Here is a 10464-nt window from a genome sequence, read left to right as displayed (position 1 = left end):
AGATGCCACTTCCACTCCAGGAAGAAAACCAAAAAGAGACGTCATACCTCCTCTTCTCCAGAGCAACGCCAGAGCCCCAGCAAGAAGTCCTGCTGGGCTTGTGATGCAGTACCTATGCCCAATAATTGTTTTTTTTTATAAGCTGCTTGTAGGAGTTTGCAGTTGACAGGGAGCAGGAGAATGCCCAAGTGTTGTCTCTTTTAAAGAAGGTGGCACGAGATTCTATCTCTGACTCACAGTCAGGAAGCCCAGCTGTCAGATCAGCTAGGGACCTCTGCAGGTAGCGCTCAACCACTCAGCCTTTCCTTAGTGGTATCATATATCCAGGCAGTCAAACAAGCCATTGTTTGGGAGAAGCAGAATCTACCAAAAAAAAGGTGAAACCATATTTCCCCTTTGGTCTAAAGCAGCAATGGCAGAAGATACAGAAAAGGTTCTCATTCAATGGTCTAAAAAATGTATATCCTTTTCTGGAAGTGGATGTAGCATCACTTGACTACCTGCTAGCAATAGTCCATCTAGCAAAAAATGTCATGCTCCCTTTGGTAGACTCAGCCTCAAGTGCCTGATGGACAGGAAGATAGATCTTGAGTCCATCCACATGATCATTCAAACAGTACAGCCAGATGACTGGATGCTTTAATTGGATCTGCAGGACGCTTTCCCTCCTTCCAAAAATACCTGAGGTTTGCAGTCTGATAGACGCATTTACAGTTCAGCAGCCTTCCTTTCGGCCTATGCACTTGTCAGGAATGGACTTGCCAATAGTGGTGGGACTCACCTGCCTTGTGGGCTGCAGTACCAGGGCTGGCCAGCGGGTGCTCTCAACAACCAGAGGCTCACTTTGGCAATTAGCCATCACCTGGGGCTGATTGCAGGTGGTGTATTTAAGGGATGGCCAGACCTGCAGTCTGTGCTTTGTTGTACTGTTTGCTTGGCCCTGGTTTCCTGATCCTGTTTCTGCTGTCCTGACGCTGCCTGAACTCTGCCTGTACTGACCTCGGCTAGTCCTGACCACTCTCCCGCCTGCTCCTGGTACTCCGTTTGCCCGTTTGCTACCGACCCGGCCTGCCTGACTACTCTTGTATCGTATGTTTGTTATATGTTGGAGGTTTGGTTCAGTTTGTTTGCACTGTGTTATGTTTAGTTTTGCACTGCGTTTGTATTGTTAGTCTTAATAAATTATATTATTTACTATATCTGAAGCCTGCGTTTCCCTGTGTCAGTCCACACACTTCTGGTCACACCCGCATCCCTGACAGCACTACTCCAAGGATGTTCAGAAACGTTCTCATTGCTGTATTAGCTCTGCTGAGACTGCAGGGCATTCAGGGCATCCAGGGAAAATGAACACACAGGCAGACCATCTTTCATGAAGTTTCTCTGGCTACAATGAGTGGGCTCTGCACCCAGAGGTATTCTCTCAACTAGTTCACAGGTGAGCATGGACTTTTTTGCTGCTCGCAGCAATTCTGCACTTCAAAGGTTTCTGTCCACATTTCTGCATCTTCAGGCAAAGGGGATGGATGTGCTGACCTCACCCTAGGACTGCAAGAATGCATTCCCCCCAAAATCTCTCATAAAGAGATTTTGCTTTAGGTTGTTGAGGGAGAGCATAATGGTCATAACCATTCGCCCATTTTGGCCATGGAGGCCCTGGTTTCCCTTGGCAATTCATCTCAGCATCCAGCAGCCGATTCTCCTCCCAGTGTTCCCTTATCTCCTGGTTCAGGATGACTTTTTCCATTCGAATATTCATAGGCTGGAACTTCAAGCTTTGCTATTCAAAGGGGGAAGCCAGAGAACCCAGGCTGCTCTGAAAGTGTAATCTCTACCTTACTGGGTGCTAGATAAACCTCTACGAACAATGTCTATATGAAGATCTGGGACAAGTTTATGTTGTTCCTGGCAGGACCGTACTAGGATCCTACTGCATCTCCACTAACAGCCATTCTGGACTTCCTTCAGGTGGGCTTGGACATGGGCCTTAGCCTAATCTTATTGATTTCAGCAGTGAGAAAAATCAGATGAGCTGAAAATCCATTAATCATACAATTTATAAAGATGAAAATTTGGCCCCCAAGAAGGAGAGTTTTTCCCCAATGGGATCTATCAATCTAGTTGGATTTCCTGTCAGTTCATCTGTTTGCTCCAACAGCAGTGTTTGATCTGGGATATTACATACAAAGCAGTATTTCTGGTCGCATTGACCTCAGGCAGGAGGGCGTCAGAGCTGCAAGCCCTCGGAGCATTGGGAAGACATCATATTCTTTTCAGACAGGGTAGAATTGCAACCCATAGATCATTTCATACCAATGGTGGCGATATCCTTCAATTTATCAGACATCTGGGCCTTGCCTAACTTTCCAGAGGATCAGTCAGGAAAATTATATGAACTGGATGTTTCTAGAATTCTAAATAAGTACCACCTATCAGCAACTGCCCCTTTCAGATCATTGGATAGGATTTTTGTGATTCCAGCCAGAAAACACAGGGGAAAGGAAGCTACTGCAAGGACTCTAGCAGGATAGATTGTTAGACTTATTCAGAGAGTATACAGAGCAAGGAGTTGGGAACCTCCCACAGCAGTAACTGCACACTCTACCAGGGCAATGGCAGCCTCATGAGTGGCCCATTCAAGAGTATAGATGGAAACCATATGTAGAGCAGCATTGTGGTCGCTTCTCGGCCTTTTGGCTAAGATCAAGTGTAGTATCTGTTCTTATCAGTGTCCAGTGGGGGTACTCCCGACCATTCTAGCTTTGCGGGGATGGTTGTTGTATAGTACCCTCACTGGTATGATGGGGGTCCGGAAGGCTGGACCGGAGGGACAGAAACCAGGGGGCGCCACGATACGCTCTGGGACCTTGGGAGTAATTCCTCTGGGAAAGCTGGAAAGACCCAGTACCTCCTGATTTGGACGGATCTACCTTGGTCTGGCCTGGGGCTGGGGACGCAAAAAGTCCGCAAACTCAGTGCCCCCTGGGGAAGACGCTCTGAGGGGTGTCACTAGTAACACTTGGGTGTGGGACCCCACGGTGTGAAGATGACACATGGCCACTGTTTTTCACCTCTTTTTGCACAGCGCCCTAAGGACCAGGTCTTTTGGCTAAGTCCGGGGCAATTTTTGCTACAGGCCTCAGGGCCTGGTCTGTGCACTATTAGGCACGGTACCACTTTTTTATTTTTTTTTTATTTATTTATTTAAACCACTCCCACGTTTTGTCACTTTTTCTGTTCTTATGTGTGTGTTTTTCACGGATGGAGGGTGTGGGTCCTCGGGCCTTACCTGAAGTCTAGGGGGAGGATGTGTGGCCATACGGTTCCTTCCTCCCCTGATCCCTAGGGGGTTTTCTCTTCGGGAGAACCCCCTTGCCTAGTACTGGATGTCCGGCTTCGGCTGGGCATAAGGAACGGTGGTCCACCAGGCCTTTTGGCCAGGAGGACCAAATGGGAACCTTGTCCCTGTCAGGAGCTTCGTGCCCCGGGGGATCGGGTGAACGGTCCAACCCTTTCGGGGGTAGGACAAACACACCCCTAAGTGCACTTTTTCGTGTGGTGTTTTGCACTTGCACATTTTTTGTGAACACTTACGGGTTTTTTCGATGTAGTTTGCACGTTTGCGGACTTAAAAAAAAAAAAAAAAAAAAAAATTGTGGTCATCCTGGCACACCATTGTAAGGCATTACAGGATAGATCCGGGTTCCTTATCAACAGTGGATTTTGGAAGAAGAGCTATCCAATCTTATGTAACTTCCTAAATGAATGTTGTTTTGTTGAGCAGTAGCCACCCTGTCAGCTAGTTATTTATCACTGGTTTGCTGCCATCAGAAAATTCTTACCGTAATTTTCCTTTCCTGACATCAATCGTTGGCAGCTTACATGCCCACCCTATACGTTTCGGTATGTAGCTCATTACAAAGAATGGGGAGGGGTCTAACTAACCCTTTTTTTATGCTATTCACTGGTCCTGAGGGAGTGGATGAGAGGCGGAGCTCTATCACTGGTGTGCTGCCATAGATTGGCATCAGGAAAGGAAAATTACGGTTAGCATTTGGTACCATTTTCTATTTTTTGTCCTCCTGTGTTAGAGAACATTGCCAAATTGTTTTATGAGGAGTTGAAAGTGATGGATATTGGTGTTTCTTTAATCAACTTAATAAATTGTGTAACTAAGTTTCCAATGCAACCTAAAGCAATGTTTGCATATCATTACAGCTCAAAATTTCATAAAAACTTAAACATATTAAAGCCAATTCAAAAATAATTTTCAATATATTTAAATCTGCAGCAGTCATTACAATAATTACTAATGCTCCTGCCACAAACTTATTTATGTATGCACATTCTGTTATAAGGAGGCAACACTCTGTACCTGTCTCCTAACTGTTTTCCTCTATTGTAACTCTACCATACACTTTCCTAATGGAGACTAAAAGCAATTGTGCCAACATACATTGCACAGGCATAGTCTACTGTTGTCACCATCAAAAAGTCTACCCTGAGAAATTATGTGCAGCCAGTTGCTAATGCACACATGTAGACAAGAAGGGACAGCAAAAAGAGTGCAGGACATCAGCAATGCTGGTATGCAACAAAGAGTGAAAGAAGTAGAAGAAAGGTGCATTTTATTAAAAGGGGAAATTCTTCATAATAAATAATGCTTAAACAAGCGTGTTATTCTTCAGCTAACATTTATATGTTTTTTTTAATTGCCATGTTTCCAGGCATACCATTCAGTACAGAATAGGTTTATTAGGCAAGACATAGCCTAAAAGAAGTGGGATTAGCAAATGTACTTATACAGACTATGACTAAATCAAAAATGTTACTCTGAGAGACACAATTAAAAACATCTACACTGTTTGACTAACTGTAATTAAAATAACTAAACTGCATTTACCTATCAGCAGTATATAAAGACAATCATAACTTGCTAAAACAGTGCCTGCTTTATCCCACTGGCCAATGAATGATGAAAAAATACATTGGTTGGCAAAGTTGGGGCCCTTGAAGAAAACACAACAACTCCCAGTAGACAACAGAATATCTTGTATGATATTAGTCTCTTACCAGACCCAGGGCACTCTCTACTAGGTCTCTGGACACATGCTCTGATTCAGTAAAAAGCAAGTAAAAGTCAGACAGATATAGAAGTTGTTGTGATCTCACTCTTTCAATCCTGCTGAGACAGTCCCTCTTTTCCTTTCTTTCAAGTAGTGGGAGTGTTCTCAGCCAATCCCAATCTTCCAGCCAAGATGGCTGCCCCCTGCAATGGAGACACTCCATAGATGAGCATTGCAAAGTGGTCTCCTTAAAGATGGCTGCTGCACTTCTGCATTCATTCAGTATAAAAACTGTAGAAGGATAATACAGCAGCAACAAAGAAAAATGATCAGCAGCAGTTATCAGCTACAGTCCACGTTACATATGGATCGCCATCTCAAAGTAACATAACATTGAGGTAACAATCCCAGCAGTGCATGTGCAACTTAATAGACACAGCTGTATTAACATATGTCTTCATTCACTGGTCTGTGAATGGTACATTCAACAAACAGTGAGAAACAACAGCAGATTTTAATTTAAACATTAATAGGAACTCAGAAAGGAAACAATGAAGTTAAACCATGGCGTGCATTAGCAATACACATGACCAAGAGTCATATCTGCATGTTCTATTTTCTATTTATATTCTCCCAGTATTGTTTGCTTATATTGTTACTTTGCTTCATTATAAAGGATCCCACAACATTGTCTGTGTCAGTTATTACTGTCTCCTACCACAGGCAAAGCGTATAATATAGTATATTGTGACTTAACCCATCTGAACCATAATTGTTTTAAACTTTTGGGGGCAGTTAAAAAAATTATGCTATATGTCAGATTATATATATTTCATATCTATGTCAGTTTATATAATGGTAGTACATTATTGATCAGTATATTCTAGTCTTTCAGAATGATAGGATCTGCATGTATCCATTCTATTGCAATCAATTTAGTCTAAGAAATATTTTTGTGGCCCTGTCTATAGTTATATTTACAATAACATCCAATAAGCACATTATTGGGTAGTAAACATTTGGAAGTCTCAATAAAATCCACAACTTTCAACTGTAAAGGTCAATCCTTTCCACACCCCCAAACAATATAAATGAAGAAGTTCCCTGCTATCTGGCATTCAGGACAGAGTGGATAATCCCTCTTCCCCATTTTATATAGTCTGACAGGAGTATAATATGTTTGGTGACAATATCTCATTTGTATTATTTCATCCTTGGAGATTATGACAGTATCCAAATATGCTGCCAGATCATCTGTGCAAACCTCCACAGAGGGTCCAAGTATAAGAATATGCCATCTACGTACCTCTGAAGTGATGAAAGTTATTGGTCCTGATCTGAGTCAAGGAAGCATAGTGATTGATTTACTAAAACTGGAGAGTGCAAAATCTGGTGCAGCTCTGCATAGAAATCAGTCAGCTTCCAGTTTTTTTTTTGTCAAAGGATAATTGAACAAGCTGAAGTTAGAAGCTGATTGGCTACCATGCACATTTGCACCAGATTTTGCACTCTCCAGTTTTAGTAAATCAACCCCATGGCATATATTAGTTATTATTAATGTTCTAAGGATATAAGAAGAGATTTGAGCTTGATAGTAGATAGAGTCACCTCAAAACTGTGCTGCGTGTGTATGTCTAAATTGGATATAACTATTATATATCTATATCCAGGACAAAAGAACATCTTACTCCCTCCTCCCTCCTCATTTCCATCACCATACAACTGCTGTGCATACAGTATCTTATTCCATATTGGCCCATCTAACCCCATTTTCCAGACTAGAAAATTCCTTCAAGTGAGCATTGGAAGATTGGCTAAATTAGCTATTCAGAATAAGTTTGGAACAAATTCTAAAGAGTTTGTCTAGAAAATGTATGAGATCTTTGTAAGAAGTAGCAATAGCTCCCTCAGTGGTCATTAAAGCATTGTTTAACTGAGGGAACATCCACCAATGCAGATATATATGTTGTGATGCTAAATAGTATATTCTTAAATCTGGGAGTGCTAGACTTCCCCTAGTATTTGGTAACTGCAAAGTGTTGAGTGAGAGTCTTGGTGAGGAAGCTCTCCACAAAAAAGAAACAGTTTGTGAGTTAATGGGTCAGACAATCTGCCTGGTGATGTACTGTAAATTGAAGCACTTAAGAATATGTAACAATTGTGGGCAAAAAGATCTATTTAACTACTTTGAGTCCGGACACTTTTACCCCCTTCCTGCCTGTCTCAATTTTTGAGACAGATAAAACTTTATTTTGGTGGTATTTATTCACCACTGGGATTTTTATTTTTTTGCTATATAAATGAAAAAGTCCAAAAATTTAGAAAAAAAATGTTTTTCTTATAACATTTTGTAAATAAATAATCTTTCTTCATAAATCTTGGCCAAAATGTATTCGTTATCTTTTTAGTAAAAAAAAAAAAGAACCCAAATTAGTTCATAACCAAAAATTTTAATTTTTCAAAATTGTTTTTACATTTTTATTTTATTTTTTTATATTATTATTTATGTTTTTGTTTTTTTTTACATACTGTCACCCTAGCAGTACAGTGTCACCATAGTGACACTGTACTACTTGTGGGGGGTTATGAAGATTTTTTTTTTTTTTTACACTGATTACTTTTACACCCATAAAGGCTGTAAAAGCAATAATTTCTCCTTCTGTCTGGCTGCATTCTTGCAGCCATTGAGAAATACTGTGTGAGCTATGATTGGTCACAGCTTGTCACATGGTACAAGGCTGTTGCGAATAGCCTTGTACCATGTGACCTCTGTGATCATTCACAGATTTCACACGTAGTAAGCAATGATGTCAGAAGTGACATCTTGCTTACTACTCTTCATGTGATCACTGATTGGCCAATCAGTAATCACATGATTGGGACCTCACACAGAGGTCCCATACAATGATCGGTGTTCCACTATGTCTGGAAGACACAGTGAGCACCAGATCGCGGTGCTGCACGCTCACAGGGAGCGTGCACAAGCAGGTGGTGGGGAGGCCGTTTATAAATGGCCACCCGCCCCTGCACTGCTCCTGTCCGGCCGTTTATATACATGGGCTGGACGGGAAGTGGTTAAAGTGGTTTATTTGGCCCAGAAAATTTAAGAGAAGATAGCTGTGGCCTGGGTAACATGTGAACCCCTTGTTCTTAACAAATAAACTGCAAGTGTAGTTAACTACTTCCCTACCGGGCACTTCCATCCCTTTCCTGCCCAGGTCAATTTTAACCTTTCAGCGCTGTCACATTTTGAATGACAATTGAATGGTCATGCAACACTGTACCCAAATTAGATTTTTATCATTTTTTTGGACAGATAGAGCCTTCTCTTGGTGGTATTTAATCATCCCTGGGTTTTTAATTTTTTGCTAAACAAATAAAAATAGACTGAAAATTTTTTTTTTTTAGTTTTTGTTATAACATTTTGTAAGTAAGTAATTTTTCTTCTTCACTGATGAGCACTGATAGGCTGTACTGATGGACACTGATGAGGTGGCACTAATGGGCACTGATGAGGTGGCTCTAGTGAAGAGGCATTGATGAGTCTGCATTGATATTTGGCACTGATGGGCACTGATATGCGGCACTGATAGGAGGTACTGATGGGTGGAAATAATGGGCACTGATAGTCGGCACTGTTGAGCACTGATGGGCACTTTTAGGCAGCACTGATAGACAGCAATGTTGGACAATGAGAGGCATCATTGATTGCTGCATTGAAAAGCAGCACTGATGTTCACTGATGGGGCTGCATTGATAATCAGGGCACTGATGATCAGTGCCTTGATTATCAGTGTAGATGTCCTCCATGTGGATTGCCACTCACCTGCTCCCCTCTCCTCAAACACTGTCAGCATGAGGAGAGGACTGTCAATAACCAGCAAATCCTGATTACAATGTTCAGTGATTGGAAGCAGCAATCACAAAGTGTGCCCACTGCACGCCACGAGGGAGCAAGAAAGGGGAGGGGGTCCGGTGTTCTGGGAGGATGTCAATTGATGCCCTTCCAAAACTGGATGACTGTGCTGTAGCCATTATTTGGCTATAGAGTGATCAGCAAGCCTGTAATGTGTGAGCCAATATCTTCAAAAATAGACAAGTAGAAAAATTATTGCATCTGTCAGGCAAACTGCCTTCTGTATAACCCCTCCTTTTATATTATATTCAATGCTGCTCAATGATCAATCTTAGGTTGCTATTAGCGGGCAATTGCAGATACAGACAGTATTGATATATACTTACTGTATATGATAAGGGACTATTTATTAACTTGCAAACTCACAATGCAGAAATAATCATGTTTCACTTGGACAATAGGGAGTAAGATCTATGACCAAACATGCAAAGAGTCTAGAAAACAGGGTAACCTAGTATCTTTACATACTTCACAGGATATTCATACATAATGGCAGGAGTTTTATTCTGAGGAAACGTTCTGTCCGATCTAGCGATCTGTCTCCCTGATGTATCAGGCATGAATGTAGGAAAGGCATTTCCTTTCCAGTAGTCTGTTTCTACTGGGTTTCTTCAGCCACGTCTCTTGGTGATCTCCACCTGTACCATCGTGCTGGGGTTCCCTTGAGAACTTGGCCAAGCAAATCTCCTGGGGTTTTCACAGCCTCCTGTCTGATTTTGACTAAGTTTGTAATCCATGCAGTATTTGGGGAACTTCCAATGTTTCAATAACACAATTTTGGGGATGAAGGGATTCACTAAGGTGGATTTTCCCAACTTGGCACTATTGTTTTCCCTCTGGATAAGCTGACCCTTGAGTGTTCTCAATTCCTGCACTATACAACAAAAAATGAATTTTTGCCCAATGCAAAAGAACATTTGCACAAAAAGCTACAAAATCACAGCCACCCATTTTTTAGACACCTTAACTTAGCTGCTGAGCAGTAACCATATTCATTGTTCTAACTGCTGTTTAAACTTATGAACCTTGTTGGATGCTACATCAACATTGCTTTGTGTACTTCCTAAGAATAAACAATTCATGCCCCTTGCAATTAATCACTAAAAATTGTTAACCATGTTTCTAAAGAGAAAAGCTTATTTGTATTCAAGAATCACTTCAAATGGTAGCTGTACTTACGTTCAAAACGACCTACTTATATAAAGCATTACTGGCAATGCATTGAGATGAATTATACCAATCATCCAGCTGGAAATGCAAAATCATTACAAGTGATGGGTTCCAAATTTTGACTCTGCTTTTCCCAGAGGTGCTTAGCTGAAGATGAAGTATCAGTGTGGGACGGTTCAAAAATGAACTTGTTATTCTCTTCAACAAGGTCCAAGGAGATGTTGTTTTGATGTTCTCCTGCTCACCTGATTAAGATACAGGTAAACTTTGAATAATCTGAAGAGGTAGATATCTCCAGAGAACATAGAGGTA

General features: G+C 41.4%; 1 pseudogene; it reads left to right on the top strand.

The window, feature by feature from the left end:
• The first annotated feature begins 2677 nt into the window (after positions 1–2677).
• On the top strand, positions 2678–2793 carry LOC149453029 (U2 spliceosomal RNA; annotated as a pseudogene).
• The last annotated feature ends 7671 nt before the right edge of the window (positions 2794–10464 follow it).

The sequence above is a fragment of the Staurois parvus genome, unplaced genomic scaffold, assembly GCF_062004578.1.
Source record: "Staurois parvus isolate SC_StPar_1 unplaced genomic scaffold, SC_StPar_1.0 ptg000454l, whole genome shotgun sequence".
In the NCBI taxonomy this organism is placed as follows: domain Eukaryota; kingdom Metazoa; phylum Chordata; class Amphibia; order Anura; family Ranidae; genus Staurois; species Staurois parvus.
Note: the sequence above shows the minus strand (reverse complement) of the source record. Positions and strands in the feature narration are given on the sequence as shown.